General features: G+C 42.3%; 1 protein-coding gene across 6 annotated transcripts in view; it reads right to left on the bottom strand.

The window, feature by feature from the left end:
* ZNF536 (zinc finger protein 536) overlaps window positions 1–22,123 on the bottom strand; it is a 724,961-nt gene that overhangs the window by 365,425 nt on the left and 337,413 nt on the right. For 5 of the 6 annotated variants that reach the window (XM_069966233.1, XM_069966232.1, XM_069966231.1 and 2 more), the window contains exon 3: window positions 14,455–14,568. The gene's annotated coding sequence lies outside the window, so the exon portion shown is untranslated. Of the gene's footprint in view, window positions 1–14,454; window positions 14,569–17,379; window positions 17,459–22,123 lie in introns of those variants that run through there. The other variant, XM_069966234.1, reaches the window with a different exon arrangement.

The raw sequence follows: 22,123 nt of genomic DNA, 5'->3' as shown, positions 1-22,123 counted from the left end.
TAAAATACAACCACTGTATTAAAAAAAATTTGTAACTTTAAAAAAAATGTGGAATTATCTAGGATGTATTGATGCTAGCTTACAAACCTAAATGGGCGCTGTCACTTAAAAAAAAACTTATGATTGTTGATTGGTTGGGGTCTGGGTGTTTATACTGCTAGAACAAGCCAGAAGTGAGAGCTAAGCATGTTCTCTTCCCAGCTATAGGCTATGTTCACACAACGTTTTCTATGCTCCGTTTAAAATGATGTCCGTCATTTTGTGTCTAAAATAACGGACGTCATTTAGCTGTCTGGCCTCCCCTTAGTGCAATGACTGGGGTTTGTACATTATTCTAGTTGGGAATTACTAATTGCCCTTTGGATGCGGCTTAATTAAAAAGTCCATTGTATGTAATAGTCAAAACGGAGAAAGAACGGTGACAAAAGAAAAACTGTGTGTGAACAACTAATAAAAAACTTCCGCTGTTTGCAAAAGACATCCGAAAATAATGATCATGTTCATTATTTTGATGCCTGCGGCAAAAACGTCCGTTAATGAATACATTGTGCGCATTGGACGTCCATCTTTCCATTGACTTCAATGCATTTCCATTGCAGTCAGTTAAATGGCAGCAAAAACGGACGTTATTTTAAATTGAAAAAGCGTCCGCCTCTTCTCTATTTTTGACGTTGTGTGAACATAGCCACTTGATAATGTGCTAATGTAAGTCTGTGGGTCCAGGTGTGTCACCACTCATTCCAGCAATTGTTGATCAAATGATCAAACCTAATCAAATTTTTTGATGTGTCTCCACGTCATGTCAAAAGATTTTTAATGTCGCTGAAAAAAGCTGCTGTATGTCCTGCAGGAAGTGGTGTATTTTTTCCTGCCTGACACAGTGCTCTCTGCTGCTGCCTCCTCTGTCTGTGACAGGAACTGTCCAGATCAGGAAAGGTTTTCTATGGGGATTGGCTACTGCTCTGGACAGTTCCTGTCACCGAGTGGTGGCTGCAGAGAGCACTGTGTTACACTGGAAAGAAAACTCAACTTCCTGCAAGACATACAGCAGCTGATAAGTACTGGAAGACTTGGAAATTTTAATAGAAGTAATTTACAAATCTGTAAAATTTTCTGACAAAAATTTAGTTTATTTTTCTCTTCCCCTTTAATTTAACACGTATAAATATTTATTTACTTATGTAGGGTAATTCTACAAGTAAACTGGAGACAAAAGGTAGACATTTCCTTTAAGACCCAAGCTGACATTAAAGTGTATCATTCATCCGCTGGTCAATCAGTTTAGTTTCAGACCAACAAGTATTGCAAAAAACCATAAATGAAGCCAGCCTTCCAAAGCCTACCTAACACGAGTGGCCGGCTGTGTGTACCGCAGGACATGCTAAATGTTGTACAAGCTGCAGAAGCAATGGTGTTGCACTTCTGTGTAAAGACTACAACGTGCACCTGCCATCTGCAGTGGTATTTGCACTACACGTGTGTACTTCTCTCAATGACCTTTGCAGTCTGGGATATGGCCATGTAGTTTAACTGCGTTACTCTGTTTATGCACTAGACCAATACTGCGAAAAATATCTGTCAGCTGAAAGACAAAACAAACACAATAACCCTTCTCCTCTTCTTTCTTCCATAAATTAATGTTATTTTATTCCAAACATAATAGCATGCCAGGAAAGAGAGGAAAAGAGAGAGAGAGAGAGAGAGAGAGAGAGATGTCGGTGGTAGAGCCCTCCCCAGCTAGAAGGGTTAAATTTATGTTCCATTACAAACTCCCATTTTTTGTTTCATCTTCTCGGTAAAACACATAACTTAAAATGAAATCAAATATTAAAAATGACAGACTATATAAGTGCTGTGAGTAACTTCAGGTCACGGAGGGAGGGAAGGCAGGCGAGTTGTCAGGCAGTATCTGTCAGAGTGAATTAGACACAATCAAGAGAGACTGAGGGAGAAGGTGATTGTTATTAGGCAACAGGGCTGTGAGCTGCCTGCCCAGATGTGGTCATGCATATAAAGAGCAGGAAATGGTCGTTTAATTCAGGAAGCCCTAGCAAATAGGGCAACACAAAGGATAAAAGTCCTTTGTTGCTAATAAGCTAGAAGTTTCTTTGATAACAAGCTGGGTTAGGATGTAGAGGGAGGCATATTCTCACTTATGCATAGACAATACCCATCCAATAAAACAGCAGAAGAGGCAATATTAATCAAGATTACATTTTATTTGCTTGATGATCTTCACACATCTCATAGTCTCCTCTACACTTCATGGACACAATACATGGTATAGTCTCCCCTATGCTTCATAGACATGCTAGATCTTACGCTTATACCCTTATACCTCATGGACATGACATATATTATGGTCTCCTCTATTCTGGACATAATAGACCTTATGGTCTCCTCTACTCATGGACATAATAGACCTTATGGTTTCCTTTACTCATAAAAATGATAGATCGTATGGTTTTCCTTATTCTTCATAGACATATTAGACCTTATGCTTATACTCCTATGGTCTCCTCTACTCAGGGATATGACAGATCTTATGGGTTCCCGTATTCTTCATGGACATGATAGCTCATATGGTCTCCTCTACTCATGGACATGATAGATCTTATGTTTTGCCTCATTCTTCATGGACATGATAGCTTATATGGTCTTCTCTACTCATGAACATGATAGATTTTATGGTCCTCTTTACCTCTCATGGACATGATAGATTTTAAAGTCTTATCTACTCATGGACGTGATAAATCTTGTGGTTTCCTCTGCACTCTGCACATAGACATAACAGATCTAATTGTCTTCTCTACTCCTTATGGACATGACAGATTTATGACAGGACATAATATGTGTGATATGATTGTTTGTGTGGCTCCTTCCCTACAGATATATGGATCCTCATGACCACTAGGCCACAACCTCTTGTAGCTCTTCTGACCATCCACAGAACATGCGGCCTAGACCACACACTGGTCAAAACCAGTCTTGACAATGAACACTAAGGCACCAGAAGTATTATGCTGCAGCATCTATAGACAGGGCTAGACACCTCCTCACACATAAGTGTTCTCGAGTTATCATGATGAATGCATGTGCATGAGAGACAATAAGACGTGCTGAGAGATTGAGCTAAGGTCTTGGCCTAGACAACCACAGAGGAGCATGCCAGTGGGATATGTTTTAGGCAGAGAGAGAGTAACCGCAATGCAAGCCTATGGTGCAGTGGAACCTGAGCTACATACTTCCTTGTGTAGACAGTGAGAAAGAGAGATGGGTCCTGAAGACTAGAAGACCTTAGAGGGAGAGGGAGCCATAGAGACTGGTGAGTATGAGACAGATTGTTGTCCAAAGAAACAAACAAATTCAGTACTGTACTAAAGACTGGCTTCCTCTTTCCCGCATCAAGTGCTAGAGACTTGCTTTAGCAAGAGTACTGATTGTCACTTGTAGTCAGCAATGGTCTGCTCATTTAAAAAGGTCCTTACTCACTGGAAGCTAGGGAAGAGGTGATTAGTTTCAGTACACTTCTACTTGGTCGACATTTTTTTCTTAAGATGTGTCCTCTGGTGGATTTAAAAGCCTGTTTAATTCTATTTATGAAAAATCCACATCTTGGAATATGCACAGAAGTAATGATCAATGTGTATGAATATTTTCAAGGAAGAGGATGAAAATCAATTTGGTTTTGTATTGATTTCCTCTGAAGGGTTTCATGGTGTATCATATTTTCTATGTATAAAGTAATAATTTAGCTGACCAGAATATGTATATTTTGCATGGCATGCACTGACATACTGTAGTATGTATATGTATAATTATGTTGCTGGAGACATCTGCATAGACTATACCAGTATTGCATTCAAAGAATAAAGGATATTGTTCTGTGGTACTGGAGATTCCTACTCCATAGATATCAATGTACATTGAAGTCTAAAGGTCCCCATACACCTTAGACTTTAGGCAGCCAAACCTGTTGCGCGGCATATTCAGCCTAACATAACGTAATCTAACGTAGATAAGGCCATTCTGAACAATGATGGGAAGTCGTGGCCGACCCTTTTGTTTCGGAAAGATATAAGTAGCACCAACAGCCGCGCCAAAGGTTCCTGTGTATGGAAAGGACGGGTGGCAGGAGATATAATTGACAGCCAGATGATTATTTGCCCGTAAGTTATTGAAGGTGTACGGGGGTAATAAAGCTTGAATCCCACACAGCATTTTGGTCAGTATCGTTAGCCAAAACCTAGCTGTGACTCTAAAGTAGGAAATAGATCCCCAGCATCCGCGATTCCAATGTCACCCATTCTCTGCCTATCACCACTACTTCCTGGTTTCAATGAAGCACTATCCGCTAAAGAACTGCCTGCTAAGCCAATCACTGGAGGTAGGACCCCATTGTATGGGGCAGGTATTTCAGGGACAATTTGTCACAGGAGCCAGGAAAAAGAGGAGACAAGTGGGGACTTGGAGACATCAAAATGGCAGCTGAAGGGGAAGGAGGCAGGTGAGTATGACTTTTTTTTACAACACTCCCAACCATATATAAAAAAGACAACCCCTTCATAAGACAATCCCTTCAACTCAATACAATACCAATATATTCCTATTAACATGAATACTCTGATACATACCTCAGTCAGACTACACTGAGAGACTATCTCCTTGAAAGTGCTCCAATTCCTAAAGCTGCTTGTTAGTATAATACAGAGTATATTGTTTTACCAGAGGCAGAAAGCCACTTTCTTTTACTTTATATTCCCAGTGCTGCAAAACTAGCAAGCTCGATCATAAATAGCCATGAGAAATTAACATTATCACGTAATTTAATCAAGATATTACACATTGACAGATGACTGTGCGTTACCCAGCAAAATCCTTATTATTTATTCACTAACCTTATTTTTAGACTTGTTTCAAGTGTTAATTACTGGTCAATGAGAAAGTAGGTTAAGAGAGTTTGCAAAAGCAAAATCTTTTATTGGCAAAACTAGTGAACAGGTGGTAAGCCCCAATCTCAGTGAACGTCGCCTTCGGGCGCAATCTTCTAGCGCACAATAAGATATGGCTGCCCTGCTTTGCCGTCTTAATGTTTCTGCCTGTATCCACATCTTGCAGATGTCTTGGAATAGACAAAGACCTTAAATTTTAGGTTGAGCATAGCAGGAGGAATGAAAGTTCCCGTAATGAGTTACTTTATTTAACTAAATTGATTGGGTCATAAAATCACAACTGCAACATTTAAAAGATTATGCTGATTCCTTTAATAATCTTACATATCATTTAGATGTATGCATAGGTTACATTGCACCTATTACCAGTCATGTTTACTCTCTGGGCATCTGTATTTTACTAAGTATAGTAACATATTGGGAATGATGGCAGGAGCTGATTATCAGGGGGCAATGACCTGTCTGTGTCATGATGCCTGTGAGGACAGGGCAGTGTCAGGATGGGAAGCAGGAAATGCAGACATGTACAATTATAGATTGGTAGTGAAAGGAGCTGGGTCTTCCAGCAGTACAGAGTATTTCAGAGGGCGATTTTGCTCATTTTATGGATATTCGCAGTAACAGTAATTGTCCACTGTATAAAAGTTACAGCAAAAGCTTGTTTGTCAATGGATTGTGTCTTAAAGTAAAGTCATAAAGTAATAAAAATCATTGACTGTCAATAGCACATCTCCCTGTATAAAAGAAAGGCCACACAAACGATCCGGGAATTAATTGTTTGACCATTTCTCCTGACAATTGGGCCTGTATATAGTTAATTAGTGCTTGCTAATGATCTGCCCCTGTAAAAGGAGCCCTAATGACTTTAGAGGGGGAACCTCGCCCCTGTAACTTTTCCTGTGTAATGGTATAGATTTAATGGGATTATCCTGCATAAAAAAAAAACACAGCTACTTTTTTGCAAAAACAGCAAACAGCACTACACCAGTCCTCATGTTGTGAGTGGTATTGCAATTCAGACACATTAACTTTAATGGAAATGATGTGCAAAACCTAACAAACTGAGGAGTGGTGCTGTTTTTGTAAACCTGGATAGCCCCTTTAAGAACTGATAGTAATGTTTTTAGAGAAGGAACATGTATGTTTTCTCTTATGACAAGAGTGGGGTTAAGGAAGAGATGTAAATTCTTGCCTTGTCTCTCTCTTTCTTCCTCTTTTCTCTATTTAGAAGAACTGGAGGAAACATTTCCTGCCCATCTACCCTGTTTTAACTAATATTCTACAAGTGTCCATCTATTACTTGTATTATGAAGCATATACTATTGTATCTGTTATTCATTTGATGCCATTCAGATCATGGTACCCTGTACAACTTTTTATGACTCTGAGTAGCAAGCTGATATTAATGCTCTAAGCCAAAGGGAAAGCCATGGTTCCCACCCAAAAGGATTTTTCCCTTCTTGAGTGGTGGAGGATGACTATTCGTACATGGAGGATTTACCATTTTACTCAACATTCATAGTTTTTGCTTGGACATGTAGTTTTCATTTATAAGCTCATGGCATTGACTTAAGAAAAAAAATTGTGACAACTTTGGTTTGGTGATTCAGGAGTCTGGTAAAAGTTGCAAGTAAGTTATGGTGGCTCATTTTAATTTACAAAGCATGGTAAATCTCAGGTTAGTAAATAGGCTGAGCTTTGCTAGTGTCCAGTCTTAAGGATGTTGAAATGGTAATGTCATACAGGGGCGGGCACAGTGATTAAAGGGGTTTTCCAGGTGCCATAGACTGTTGAGCTATCCACAGGGTAGCTCATCAGTCACTGATGGGTGTTTAGCGCCTGCACTAAACAATGAACGGGGCCAGAAACAGTTGTCCTTGCCCACCACGTAGCAGCGGCAGCCTGTAACTGCAGCTTCCATTCATGTAAATGGCCACTGAGCTGCAGTAACCAGGCCTGACCATTACTTTGTAAAAGGAGACAACTGATGCCTGTCCCCGACACTGTGTAGTATGGGCACCAAACAGTCATTCGGCAGGGTTTCATGTGTTGGCACCCCAACGATTAGTGACTGATTACCTATCTTGAGGATAACTCATCAGTCTACCGCACCTGGAAAACCCCTTTAAGAGCAAGAGTGAGGATCTTTAGTAGAGCAATTGGTGCCCTTAAAGAAGAAGTCTGTGCAAAAAGAAAAATCCAGTGCAGGTGTGTGTGTGGGGGGGGACATAATAAAGAATCTATACTTACCCATCCTAGTTCCCCTGCAGCACTACCTCACTGCTCATGGACCACTTAAACTGCTGCAATGTCACAACCTGGCTCAGGAATGCCTGCTTAGCCAATCAGTGACTGCAGCGGGACACCACAGCGGTCACGGACTGCCTGAGCAGGAGATTTCCCATCGGCTTATGACAACACTTGGAACATGGGAGAAAATGAAGCCCAGAGGGTCAGAGCGATCTGGTAACATGACGCTGCAAGGGCATGGAAGGATGCAAAGATGGGTAGGTATAGATTCTGTATAATGTTCCCCCATCTCACTGCCTGCACTGATTTTTTTTTTTTTTTGGTTGGACTTTAATGTGTACTGGCTTTGCAAGGGTGGCCAGCCATACAGCTGACGATCTCACAGTATATGTAAATCCCAATGGCTAGCACTTCACCTGACTGTGATTATGTCAGTGACATTATATAAATAAAGCCAGTTTGGACACCCAACAAGTTTTTTAAAGTGACTCTTTACCCACAATCTGACCCCCCCAAACCACTTGTACCTTTGGATAGCTGCTTTTAATCCAAGATCTGTCCTGGGGTCCGTTCAACAGGTGATGCAGTTATTGTCCTAAAAAACAACTTTTAAACTTGCAGCCCCGTGCCCAACGGCCGTGGCCTAGATTGTGTATGCATTAGGCTGGCACAACCTCTCTGTCCCTCCTCCCCGTCCTCCTCATCATTAGGAATGCTCCAGGCAGATTGTCTTCTATTCATCACCTCTGTCAGCACGGCACATGGGCTGGATCGTTAAGGCACCTGTGCAGTGTTCAGACAGGAGAAAATGTTCTAGGGGCATTCCTAATGATGAAGAGGGTGGGTAGGAGGGACGGAGGGGTGAGGGGTGGTGCAAAGTTGAGGCACAGATACTCCAAGCCACAGCTGTTGGGCACAGGGCTGCAAGTTTAAGGGTAGCTTCACATGTACCGGATTTCACACTGTGAGTTTGCAGCGAAATTCTCTGTGGGTCCTGTAGTGTGAAACTGAATCGGTCCCATACACACAGCGGATCTGCTGCCTGTATGGGAGCTGGCCCCTTTAACAAACACACACACCCGCCGCCGGCCGGCAGTGATTGACTGATGGAGAGCAAGGAGAGCGTGGGGAGCCGGGAGCGTCACACAGCCACGGCGCCGAGCAGGTAAAGTATGCTCGGGGCCCAGGGCTGCTGGCTGCGGGCGGCTAGCGGCGGGGAGGCTAAAGGGGCTGGGTCCCATACAGGCAGTTGATCTGCTGCGTGTATGGGACCCATTCAGCTTCACACTACAGGATCCGCAGCGGATTTCTCTGCAAACTTTTTTCTTGATCTTACCCATCCAAAAATATAAAGGATGGTTGGGTCATCATATAAATGAAGCACTTTAGCCCCTCTGCCTTTTGACTCCAACCCTTTCCTTATAGATTGTAAGCTCTTGCGAGCAGGGCCATCATTTTTGACTTGATGGTTACATGCGTATTTCTGTAATGTTTAATTCTAGCAATGTATTTACCCCCAGAATTGTATACAGCAAAATATGCTGACAATATATATATATATATATATATATATATATATATATATATATATAAATGAACTACACATCTATAACTCTCCATAAAAGTCTGTATTCAGGATCATAACCTTTTACCCAAGATGCCCCCATGCCCTCTGTACCTCATCCACTGCTAACAAGAGGCAATGAACCAGCAATACATTACATCTAACAGTTTTTGTCATACATTTACCTCCGTGAAGCCTACAGTCCCTTTTTCAGCACTGTTTGGCATCATTTGTGTGCGAGGTTGTAAATGGCAGCAAGTAATGACTGTAGTTAACACATTGTTAAGATAAGTGATAATTCACACCTAGGGTGACTCAGCCCTTTAACTCTGCCATGGTTCTGAAGAAATAAGATCAAGGGCCAAATCTGTTCCCAGAGGGAATGCTTCATCTTTAAAACAAATGAGCAGGGTGATGGCGGCAACTTGTGGGGATTGTGTAACAGAGAAGGGATTTACTGTTTTGAATTGTAAAACTTTTGCAAGGTAATGTAAGACCTTCTGTAATATATGAGGCCTATACAATATATGGCTATATTCCTACAATGTAAAAATTAGGGCAATTCACGGCCATTGTTGCAAAACAACGGCCGTTATTAATGATTATCAGAGTACATACAGGAGTACATACAAGAGCAAATGGATTCATATATATGCCATCCTACTAGTCTACATAAGGGAGGCTGGCATATCCATACTTTACGTAATAGGCTATTTGTCCAGAAGATTGTCACGTAATGCTCCAGGGGAAACGGAGGGGAACATATGGCTTCCCCCTGCAATAACTACCGATCTTTGTCCAAGGTTAGTGGACGTGGACCTCTAGCTGATCCTGCTTCCATAACCTCCCTTACAGTTACAAGGTTACAGGTTTTGTTGCATTAAAACCTGTTTCCCGCAAGTTCTTCTTTGATGGACCCTCTATTCTTCTAGAAGTATTTTTGATAAGACAGAAGGCGCTGTGTCTCTCATACATCAAGAGGGTAGACCACAGTCATGGTAGAGAACTGTTCATTTTATAAAGTGTAATTCTTTTTTGGAGGTATCATGCCTTCTGATCTTTCAGAAATGTATTACTGGGCAGGGGGACCAGACCAGATCAATATATAGTTTTATGGGAAAAGATTTAGTATAATTTATATTGTATTGGTGTAAATCACTGCTCATTCTTGGCTCAGGAGTCCAGTGGGCGGTGCTATCAGTGATTAACAGCTATTTCTGTCTATATGCAGAAGGCTGCCAGTCACTGAGTAGGGCAGCCCAATGGACTTTATAAATCCAATATGAGCAGGGATTTGAATCAATAAAATACAAATAGGTTATCAGAATTTTTTCCATATAAAGGTATATTTGTTCAGCTACCCGTTCTATAACATGTTGGTAGTATGTTATATAGCACTTTACAATATTTTAAACAGATTTACCTGTTTTTAACGTATTTTTAGGTAGGTTTAGATTAAGGGGTTGGTCACTTTATAGCACAATTGTTCAGTGTACAGTGTTAGTAAGTCTACTAATAGCACTTACTGACAGCAGGCCCCTCCATAGACATATACAGGCTCAGTGGTGGACACTGGGGGCAGGGTATGGTCACATGCTTCTCCATGCTTGGCCATCTTATAGACAGAATCACCATTCAGCATACAGAACAGGATGGCACAGCTTGGAAGAGGGGGACCTGATATTAGCTCTATGAGGTACACAGGGAGCTGCTGTCAGTAAGTGCGGTGAGTACACTTACTAATACTGTACACTGAACTATTTTACTATAAAGTGGCCAACCCCTTTAACAGTACGGTCCCTTACATCCATATGCCTTTTTACAGTGGTCACTAATGGGCCTTATTCTGACCAATACAGGTCTTCATGTCATAATCTGAATAAGGATCTACACAGGAGCACAGTTGATCCCCCACTGTAACTACAGGGATCGGAGAATCCTCCACTCCAGGTAGTTTAACCCATTACATGCCACTGAAAAATCATGACAGCGACATGTAACGACATGTATACCACAGTATATGTTGGCATGCCATTCTTGGCAGTACTGATGGATACTTCTTACGGACAGAGGAAACACGGTGTGAACCCAGCCTTTTGCATATAATTTCTTCCACTCTTTTGTATAAGTTATGCTGGTTTCACTTGAAAACATACTCTTATTTAGCCCCACCCACCGTCAGACATGTGATCTAGCAGCTGAACTCTAGCTGTGTTACTGCCAATGGAGCTTCCATAATGCACTGCTCTCCGCTCATAGGAAACCAGCAGAAAACTGCATGTGGCTTTAGCTATGAACAGAGAAGAAAGCAACATCAGTACATGATACATAAGCAAATGATTTACAAAGCAATACTGCACTTGTGTTTTTTTTTTTTTCTTTTAATTTTATTTAAAGCAACCTAACCAAGAAATTGTTGCTGGCGGCACAGATTTAGAGATCTGGATAATAAAAGTAACGCCTCGCCATAATTTACCATTTCATCTCGTGTCTTTCACTGAATCTATTTTTAATCTCTTCTCTGATTTGTTTATGTGAAACTGTTCTGAATAACAACAGGCATTTCTAGGAAAAGAATAAGAAAAAAAGAAGGAATTCTGGCAAGTGGTTCCTTCAATGTCTAAACGTATCAGTTTTTCACAGGAAAAGTGTGGTCAGGCATCCATTCCATCATTTATAATCATAAAAAACCCACAAGTGCTTCATTGAAAATATGCAAATAAAATATGCAACAGGATATGATATTCGCTTACCAGATGTTTAGTCTTTGCCTTTGAAGTTTTCCTTTTAATCTCTTCTTGTAATATATATTAAATAGATATAGTCATTTTATCACATGCATTGTGTGAGTGTTCAGTTTCCATGCTATCGCTTTTTGGCTGGACCAATTAAAAGCCTGCCATATTTTTGGTTACTCTGTGCATGGCCTCTCTGTGCCATTACAATTGTACAATTACTTCTAGCATTACATCTATATTTAATTTAAAAAACAGCACCACTCTTGTCTACAGGCAGTGTCCAGTACTGCAGCTTAGCCCAATTTAAAGAGAATCTGTCAGCTGCTTTATGCTGCCTGAACCACAGGCAGAATGAAACAAGACCAGGCCCCCCTCACTGCAACCTGCTATGATTTACTGTAAAATACTGTGGCCTTACAGGAGATCTGCTCTCCCGGCCTTGCTAGGCTTAATTCCCAGGCCTCCATCTATTTGTGTATATGGCTTGTTGTGGGTATAAAATTTCCTTTCCATAGTGATATTACGTGCCTCAGTATTGTGTTGGCTACTTGTGGGCCAGTCAGTAAGCACAGTCACTCTAACGGGGACATTTATGAACGGTCCGCCCGAGGCGTACGCGAGGGAGAAGGTGCAGATTCGCCCCTTCTCCCTATCGTACGCCTAACGTATGCCCCACTCGCCCGATGGGTGGGCTGGGGGAGCTTGGGGGGGCGTGACAAGGCAGGGAGGAGGCGTGACCTCTTCCTGCACCTCATTTATCATGATCCAAATCTACACCTGCTGGGGAAAAGGGGTGGGGCCTAATATAAGACGGATGTACTTGTACGCCGGTCTTCATAAATTCCCCCTGTATGTTTAAAACACATCTAAAAAGAATGAGCATAAGAGCTGTGTGACCTACAGTATGTGGGAACATCACTGTTATGTAATGCCAGGCACCAGGATCCTTCAAGCTTAATTATGACCTCCCCCCCAACAGTGCCCTGGACCATCAGTGCCCTGGAACATCAGTGCCCTGGACCATCAGTTTCCTGGAACATCAGTGCCCTGGACCATCAGTGCCCTGGACAGCCAAGCCCATTGGATGTAGGTCTATTCAGTGCCTTGTTTCTTACACCTCTAATACGCTGTACCACACAGCATGGCAGGTGCAAGGAGCTGTCAGTTTCTAAGCAAGGAACATAACATGACGAGAACCTGTAACAGTTTCCTCTCCTTTGTAAGGCATTGGTAACTAGGATTACAATGGATTAAGAGCGGCTGATGGCATTTTACAGGAGGGTTTTGGGGTGGGAAAGAAGGTGTGTGTAAAGTGATGGGGGGACTGCTGGAGCAGCATGAAAGCTGCTGTTGGGGCGGAGGTAGTTTAGTAGATTACCTGGTTATTGCACAGATAGGAAAACCCATCCACTAGTTACATGGTAATAAGGATGAATGGGATCGGACATCTCTCTACTCGTCACAGGCCACCAGAATATTCAGCTATGCTAGCAGGAATTATAAATGTGGTAGATATAGGAGTGTAATAGTGCGTTTACACAGACAGATTTATTTGACAGATTATTGAAGCCAAAGCCAGGAATGGATTTGAAAAGAGTAGAAATTTTAGTCTTTCCTTTATGACCTGTTCCCTGTTTATAGTCTGTTTCTGGCTTTGGCTTCAATAAGTGTGGCTTCACGTTGTTTTGCTGCAGATTGGAACAGTTTTTTAAACAGTTAATGTCTGTGCTTTCTTAGCATTACATCTGTGTCTACAGTATATATATGTGGCCTAAATAACTGTCCTTTGTTGTCTGGATAAAAAAGCAAGCATATGTTTGTCCATGACTGTATGGGCAAGTGTGCTATGGTCCAGCGTATCAAAGTGATTTCCAATCCATGGCTATCCCTGCTCCTGAATTAATGTTTTACCTACCTGTGCAGGAGACTGGAAATGCCTGTCCGGTGTGGAGCTAATCGGAGTAGGTAGTAATCACAAACATCAGTTTCTATAACTATTTTTTCTTATTATGCATTTTTCACAAACTCCATTTTTAAAAAGGGTTGTCCAACGCCAAGCTGTCTGGCTGTTGAGACCCCTAGAAATTAGCTCTGGTGTGAGCGAACTTACCCGCAAACGTTCAATTTCCTTGCAGTGCCACTAAAGGGGGAATAAAGCATTGCACAGTACTCAGTGGAAATAACAGGCTGTATCTGTAATGTAAGGACATGCTGGGTCCTTAAGAGCAGGAGATGTGTATTGTATCTGCTCTCTATTTTAGCAAGTACATGATGGCCAAAACAGTAAGCCCTCCATCTCTAAAGGGGTTATCCAGCGATAGAAAAACATGGCACTTTCTTCCAGAGGCAACACAACTCTTGCCTCTAGTTCAGGTGTGGTTTGCACTTAAGCTCCGTTCACTTCAATGGAACTAAATTGCAAAACCTAACCAAAACTGTAGACGAGAGGTACAGGCTCTGGAAGATAGTGACCATGTTTTTCTAAGGCTGGATAATCCCGTTTAAATCCGTAATCCTCTAATAGGGTATAGAGAATAGTGTTTTAAAAATCAGCCAACCTCTTTAACCTAAAATTGCATTGTTTGTTCCTGTTTGTTAGGCATGGACCTCATCAGTCTTGCCTACTCACTATCCTTTCTAGAGGCCTTGTTTTATGAACCCCAATTCATTGGGGGTGGTCCCTTAACCACAAGTCATCAGGGTGGGCTTGCCCAGCTGGCCTTGGTTGATAGGCCTCTCCTAGTCAAGCAGAGAAAGATTTATCATTCAAGGCGAGTGGGATGGGTGGATGCCCAAGACCACCCTGATGACTTGTGGTTAAGGTAGCATGAAGGCGATGACAGGCTCCCTTTGTCTGGAGACCAATAACTAATATTTTTAACGTCTTACAACTACAAAGGAGAAAATAAATGGTCACAAGCATTTACCTCTCTGCAGAAGATATCCTTACCTCAACAACTTAACTGCATGCTTGGTTTAAGGGCAGACAGTCTGATGAAGACACTGGGCTTCTTGGACCCGGCAGAGCTTTTCGACAGCGGCCGTCAATCTTCCCTTTCTTCTCCTAAAAGAATAGAAAACAGAATACAATGTCAAAAAAATGTTTAAAAAATTTGCCAAATTGCAGAAGCTCTGGCAGAGGTCAAAGAAAATCAGCGGAAAAGGTTAAAGATGAAATAAAACCCAGCGGCTATGAATGAAAATCTATCCCAGAGCAAGGCCACCGGTGACGTTCTTCAGACGGGAAGCCAAACACTCGGTGGCAGTGGGATCCTTCATTCTCATCAGATCAATACAAGCTTATATTTAAAAAGATTCCAAGCAGCTGCCATCTCTTGACAACCTGCATTTTGTGTGTTCGCTACTTGTGTGAGATCAGGGCAAGGACTGCGGGAAGATGCAGCTTTTAATACCATTTACACCTGAAGACACAATTCCATTAAGAGGCCTTGTTTTGTTAAAGGGACACGGATTGATATTATTTTATTGGCATTTGCTGCAAAGTCTTTTCGTCCTTCTGTGACACTCAGCGTTTGCCAGCACCTTCTTTTTAAGATTTTTGTAAGACATATATATATATATATATATACATTCCAGCTTCCAACCCACCCTATACCATAGAAAGTGAAGCTCACAGCTAAAAACGGGTCGCCACTCTAATCATCTGTACAACAATATTTGGTATCAGGCATCCTAAATAGATTATCACCAGTCCATCTGTGTCATTATTGATTTATAAGGGCTTTAAGCTGCTTTAAAATGGAAGTTCTCCCGCTAAGGGGCTCCGTGTATATAAATCACAGCCGTACTCAAATATAACAGACATCACTCAACATATTGTTTCCCTGGCACCCCCCCCCCCCCCCTCCTTTCCCCTTCCCTTCTTTCTTTTTAAACCATAGCAAGAAAGCGGAAAATGATAAATTGTTTCTAATATACTGATCTAAACTGATATGCAAATGGCGGGTGTATTTTTTAATATATTACTTGAGAGGGAAAGAAAAAAAAAAGCATCATTAACATATGAATGCTATATGCAAATGCGAGTGACAGAGCAGATGTTGATGAATGTAATTGACCTATATGTGAATTGCATTAGAAGCCTTAACGCTATTAATTCACTACCCCAGAAACTCGATATTGTCCAAAAACTAAATTCTGTGAAACTGTATACTGGAAGTGATCAGAGATCCAGGGACACTGGAAGAAGGTCACCGTCCGTCATCAACGAGCCTGTCATTTGCATTCTTGTCTCTGAGATGACATCATCATGTGACCGTGTGTATCGATCATTTAACAGCATTCTGAAAACATGATGGGGGGGGGCATATTTTCTCTATTAACCCCCCCCTCTTTATTTATTTTTACTTGTCATAAATAGAGTCTAATGCATGACTGCTCCATGATGCCATTTAATTCTGTTTATATTAAAGAGCCCCCTCTCATAGCCTTTTGTCCACAGACCACCCTGTATATGATAATGTATTAATGCCCTCTACGTTGCAGCCAGTCAGCTGAAACGTTTCCCCCTCCCCAATTCCCAGTCTTGCAGGATAAGTGTGAAGCACCATTGTGTATATATAGCCGGCTAACAACTATGACACATAGTAATAAGAACATACTTAATAAATTACTGCTTTCAGGTCTAGCAAGCTGACATTTCTCTGCAAGGGACAATTTTATATTTGTGGCACTGAACAAAATTGCTTCATAGGAAGGCAGTGTGGATTAGCATAAAAATTAACACTTAAATTTCAGCTTATTTTCCACCCTCTCTTCCTGCCACAACAATCAATTTCCCTTATAAATCTGATTAGATTTTACGATGCTTGTTATTCAAAGCATGTCTCGGCACAGCATTCACAGGCACCAAGACTATTTGTTTAAATAGGAAAAAAAAAAGGCAGAAAAAAAATGTATAGGTATTTTTTTATTTTTTTTTTATTACCCATTCCTCCACACTTCCCTTTTCTCATATTGTAACATCAGTAATTGATTGCACACATTAATTAACATGTAAGGTAGAATTGCTGCATTATGCATGATTTATTTTTTCATATCTTGTTGGTTCCTTTGCTCGCTGCCCTTGTATCGAGGACACTGGGCTCAGTTCGGGTCCAAGCACAAATGCCAATGTTCGTTCCCCTGAAAGTTATTAATGTCAGATACGAAATGAGATTTTTTTTTTTTTTTTTTTAACTTCACCTCCCTTTACTAATCCACCAAAGCTGTTAGGAGTAATGCAGGCTTAAATACAGCACTGTGAAATGATATAGAGCAGGAGCTGATAACATGCAAATATGTTCATTAAAGCGCAGTTTAAAAACAGGCAGGGGGAACCTGGCGTGGTCAGAAAAACGCCATTAATTTAAAAAAAAAAAAGTCAAAAGAATGACAGTGAAAGTTTGGTGCTCATCAGCCACTTAAATTGCCAAAATGCCAGGAAACTATATTGATTGAAAATTCCTTCTTCATGTTTAGCAAGAACACAAAATCTAAACACTGAATATCTTTATAGACTTCAATTGGAATTCCAAGCCGATATCTCCAAGCATCAGATCATGTTTATTGAGGAATGCAGCACAAAGTTCTGCTGGTTTGCCCACTATGGGTTGGCACCAGTGACATGTGTAAAAGAAAGATTTGGTCATCCAGGTACCAAGGGTCTGAAGTTGATGATTCTTGGCCTGATAACCTAGCATCTTTTTAAGCAACAATGCATGGTCGTCCTGCCTGGGCACTCATCAGTCAATAGCAAATGGAATGGTATTAAAAAGGGCCAGGCCTCCTCTTTCCAGGGGCCCTCTATAGAGTATGTTCTGCCTGGGAAATGACTATACCCTGAAAGAGATAGAAGGATAACACAGTAACTCACCCACATGGAAATTGATCAAAATGTCTTCTATAGGGTCATCTATGTATGCCCAGGTTTCTTCACAAATGGGTAAGGAATGCCAAAATGCAGGAACTGATAGTTGTCTACAGTACATACCCTATGGGGGAGATTTATCAAACATGGTGTAAAGTGAAACTGGCCCAGTTGCCCCTAGCAACCAAACAGATTCCACCTTTCATTTTCCAGAGAGTCTGAGAGGAATGAAAAGTGGAATGATTGGTTGCTAGGGGCAACTGAGCCAGTTTCACTTTACACCATGTTTGATAAATCTCCCCCTATGTCTATTAATAATGGAGCACAAATGGCTTACTATCATTATGTTGAACAACCCTTAAAAGTAACATGACAGTAGTCAATATAGATGGTGCTGGAATGTGATTGATATATGGATGAAATTAGTTAGTGCAGACAGTTTTTGGAATGGAAGACACACCGGGAAGCTTGACACACACACACACACACACACACACAGTTTCTTTGTCTAGTTTAAAAAATTCAGGCAGAATGTCCAACAGACTTAAGGACTTATTACAGCAATCGATTATCCTCCGTATTTGGCCGATTATCGCCCGTTATGGCCAATAATCGCATGGTGTAATACCTAATGTTAAAAGGTAACAATCTGCCGACATGCACAATGTCGGCTGATCCTTGTCTTTCCACATGTTGAGAAAAATGACAATGATAACGACGGTCTGCTGGCCATCGCTCCCTGTAATAGAAGCGGTGGCAGTAGACTCCTGAGATCTAAAGATCCTCTGGGAACTGCTAGTGCAGTTCCCTGCGGCCCCCCTACTGGCTTTCGGCACGTGTAATACCACCAGCAGCGAGGGACCAAGGAGCAAGCAGGCGCTGATCTGACAGGTCAGCACTCGCTTGCTCCTCCAGATCGGCCCGTGTAATAGATGGGAAGATGTAAAACAATACTGAAGTTATGTTCAAGATCTTTCAACAAGAGAGTACACAGTAGAAATGAAAGGGTTAGGTACTAATATTATTCTCAGTAGTAGAACTAACCGTCTATGATTTCTGGTGTAGAAAAAGGAAAGACTTGTGTACTCAGAGGTATGGCTATAGGGGTGCAGAGGAAGCATTTACACCCTGGAGTCCTGGTGTCCAAGTGGCATCTGTCACATAAGAATACAGCAGTATTATACCTGGTATATGGTGGATGCAGGGCCTTGTAACAAGTTTACATTTGGTGCAAAGGAGCTTCAACTTACTCCTTTTAGTGTACCTTCTGCTTAGGAGATCAGTAAGTGTTACTCCGTATAAAGGTCCGCTGTCTGTGATGGACAGGAGACACATTGCACATTCCATGGGCTTGGATATGGTTGACTCCCTCACAATCATAACGAAGAGACATAGTCAGTACATAGCATTACAAGACCTAAGACCTTAGAGAAGACCCTTTACCCAGCTAGACAAAAGATAATGTCCAGGTCCTAGTTATGGCTTAGACTTTCCTATATAATGATGAAGCTGCAGGTACAAGCTAGTAGAAGGTGTAGGAAACACAGATTTTTTTCACGATGCCATGACACCCTACTTAAAGGAGCTACATTGACTGAAGCTAAAGATATCATTATGGCGGAGAGTTTGCATCACAAACAAAGAACCTTTTGTGGGAATGAGATGCAAATGATATGCTAATCACCCACAATCATAAGCATAGCCTATTAACTAAGTTCGATTAATGTTGAAGCCACTAAATAATGTCACAATAATTACATCATATGTACACCTGGCATTAGCTCCCACCCAGACCCCTGAAATAGGGGATATTGCTGGAGATAGGCCAGACATGCTAATTCTATTCAAGAGGGATTATTCCCAGTGAGCACAGACACATATCTCTCACCGTATGTGACATTTCAGGCTGAGACTGGTGGGATAGCTGACAGTTCACTCATTCTGGTGAAGATCTTAAGACCGAGACCCATTTACAATATTTATAAATAAACATCTTTATTAATTTTCACAGATGGGGCCTACTGATGGTGCTTTCAGGTCTCTATCTCACAGGGGATTCCTATATCTTGCAGATCGTGTAGAGCCAGAAAAACATACCAGTCTACAGTCTATAATATGAAGCCCGGTTACATGCTGACGAATTGGGGTCCTCAGTAAGGAGATCACCTGCTCCTTGGGTTTTTTGTCTTGGGGTTTGTGTAGGACATTAAACATGGGGCCAACAGGGCTTCAGGTATAAAAATCTGAGCAAAAAGGTAACTTTGTTGCTTATAATGAGCCCAGACTCGACCTTTTACTTAAAACTGGAAATAGGAAATTAATCATAAATTGTGGGCAAGAAGGCAACTTTTTTTTCAGGGGACACAAAAAGCCCAACTTATTAAAGAGCCCGACTTATTAAAGGGGTATTCCACTGAAATTAAACTTTTATTATGTTGCTGCTCCAGCACAGAACAGAACAAGCTATTCTTACCTTTCTGCACTCCTCCTTTCTGTCTCCTCCCGGGTCATCTTTGGGTCCTGGCTAAATGATCCCGCCTCTATTTCTAAGCCGGACCGGCTCTGCAGTCCCGCCATCCCGCCATCTCAGCAGTGACAGCCCACTCAGACAATCACTGACTGACAGATGACAGCGCTGTCACTGTCGCTAAACAAGTCAGTCTCAGAAGTGGAGGTGGGATTATTTAGTCAGGACCTGAAGATGACACAGCAGGACACTGAAGAAGTGGAAAGTTAAGCATACCACAATACCCCTTTAGTTTTTAAAGGAATGTGTTATCAGAGCAATACCAATCATTTAAATAAATTAAACCAAGAGGCTACTGTAAAAGGATCACGAACTGGAGAGAGTGGAACGGCTGCACATCCCATCTATGGCTGATACTAATGCCGTAAAAGGATCTGTACAGAATTAGGCTATGTTCACACATAGTATGAGACCGGCCGTTCCGTGACCCGTGACTGCAGTACCGGACGGATGATCTCAATTGCCGCTGAGATCTGATGTGGGCGCATCTGTGTGCCCCCGCATCAGAACTCCCCACTGCACACAATGGAGCATGCGGCCGGAGCTGCTCCCACCATAGTGTGCACTGACAGGGTTTTCTGCCATGACATGTCAGTTTTCTACGGCGCCGCTAGGGATACACTCCGTATAGGGATTTCCTCAGCCTGCAGCACAACATAAGTACTGCAGAAATCACGGCCGTTGTAACAACAGCCGTGATTTCTGCGGAACTTACATAGTGTGAACATAGGCTTACACTGATGCACTTTCCAATAGATTAAGCTCACAGCTCAACGCCCTCAGCATCCCTGATTTAGACAACTGAAAAAAATGAAAAAAAAAATATTTCATTTTAATAAACTTCCCTGGTGCTTTAAGTCAGTAAATGGGTTAATGCAGATAATGAGTGAAAGTTTACTGAAATGGCAGGGCCACTTTAACAGTCTCCATGATATACAACACATACTTAGCTCTACTGCATACACAATGCACACACTGCTATGCTGCATCATACACAGCTCTGCTATATCATGCACAGCTCTGCTACATCAAAATACACACACACACACACACACACACAGCTCTGCAACATAAAGATACCCACAGACACACACAGTGCTACTGTACTAATATACAGACACACACACGCACACACACACACACATACACATCCCTCTGCCCACATCACCCTACACAATCAGATCTGCTTCATATACACAGTCAGACAGAGATACACACAGATACATTTGATACAGATGTAGTAGGTAGCATGTACAGGGACCCCTTCTACCAGTCATGTGATACATGACTGTGACATCATCAAAGGTCCTGCAGGTCTGGTTCTGGGTGAGTTCCCCATGCACATCACCTCTCGACTTCTTTCCTGCCCAATGCTGATCCCAAAGTAGCTGCACAGAACACCCACCAGTCGGGTGCTTTGGAGGAGTATTAGGAGAAGCAGTCAGGGTGTTGGGCCTCCCTGTCTTCAGATTATAATCTCCAATCTCAATAAATAGCAGCTGCAGAAAATAGACATGTATGTTTTCAGTGCGGTTGCATGGAATCCCGGACGGAGTGTATACAGTGTAGATTCGCTCTTCCAATAAATAGCGGCCGGTGTTTCAATCTGCAACAACGGCCATTATTTATTGAAAATATACAGCGTGTGAACGAGGCCTAAAGGTGTATGGCCACCTTAACTGCTCACATAGAAGCCACCTGTAATGCAGGAATGGCTCCATACCAATAAAGTGGTAGCTCCAGCTTGTCAGTGGTCCTACTTGGAAGTTAAAGAGGACCTGTCACCCCCTGTGCCGGGGCAGAGCCTGGCTGACACCCCCACTAGAGACCCTTATACTTACCCTGTGCACGAAGTCCCGCTGCTGGAGCCGCTCCCGCTGCCGAGACATTACTGTCTGAAGCCTGGCACGCAGTGGCGTAGCTACCAGGGTCGCAGCGGTCGCCGCTGCGACCCGGCCCGCTACGAGGGGGGGCCCGCGAGGGCCCCCCCCTTGCCACTGCACTGCTCCCCCCTTAAATTACTCTTGTGACCGCAAGCATTGATTTGCTTGCGGTCACAAGAGCGGGCTCGTCCGGGCCCCCGGCTGATGCGCGGCTGCCGGGGGTGTCCCGTCCTATCCCCGGCAGCGCGGCGCATCAGTGAGCTGCCTGGGGCCCTGAGTTCCGGCACAGGAAGTGCACGTCAGAGACGCTTCCTGTGTCAGAAGTCACAGCCCCGGCGTA

Source organism: Dendropsophus ebraccatus, chromosome 4 (assembly GCF_027789765.1).
Source record: "Dendropsophus ebraccatus isolate aDenEbr1 chromosome 4, aDenEbr1.pat, whole genome shotgun sequence".
NCBI classification, from domain to species: Eukaryota; Metazoa; Chordata; class Amphibia; order Anura; family Hylidae; genus Dendropsophus; species Dendropsophus ebraccatus.
This window is presented reverse-complemented; position numbering and strand designations above follow the sequence as displayed.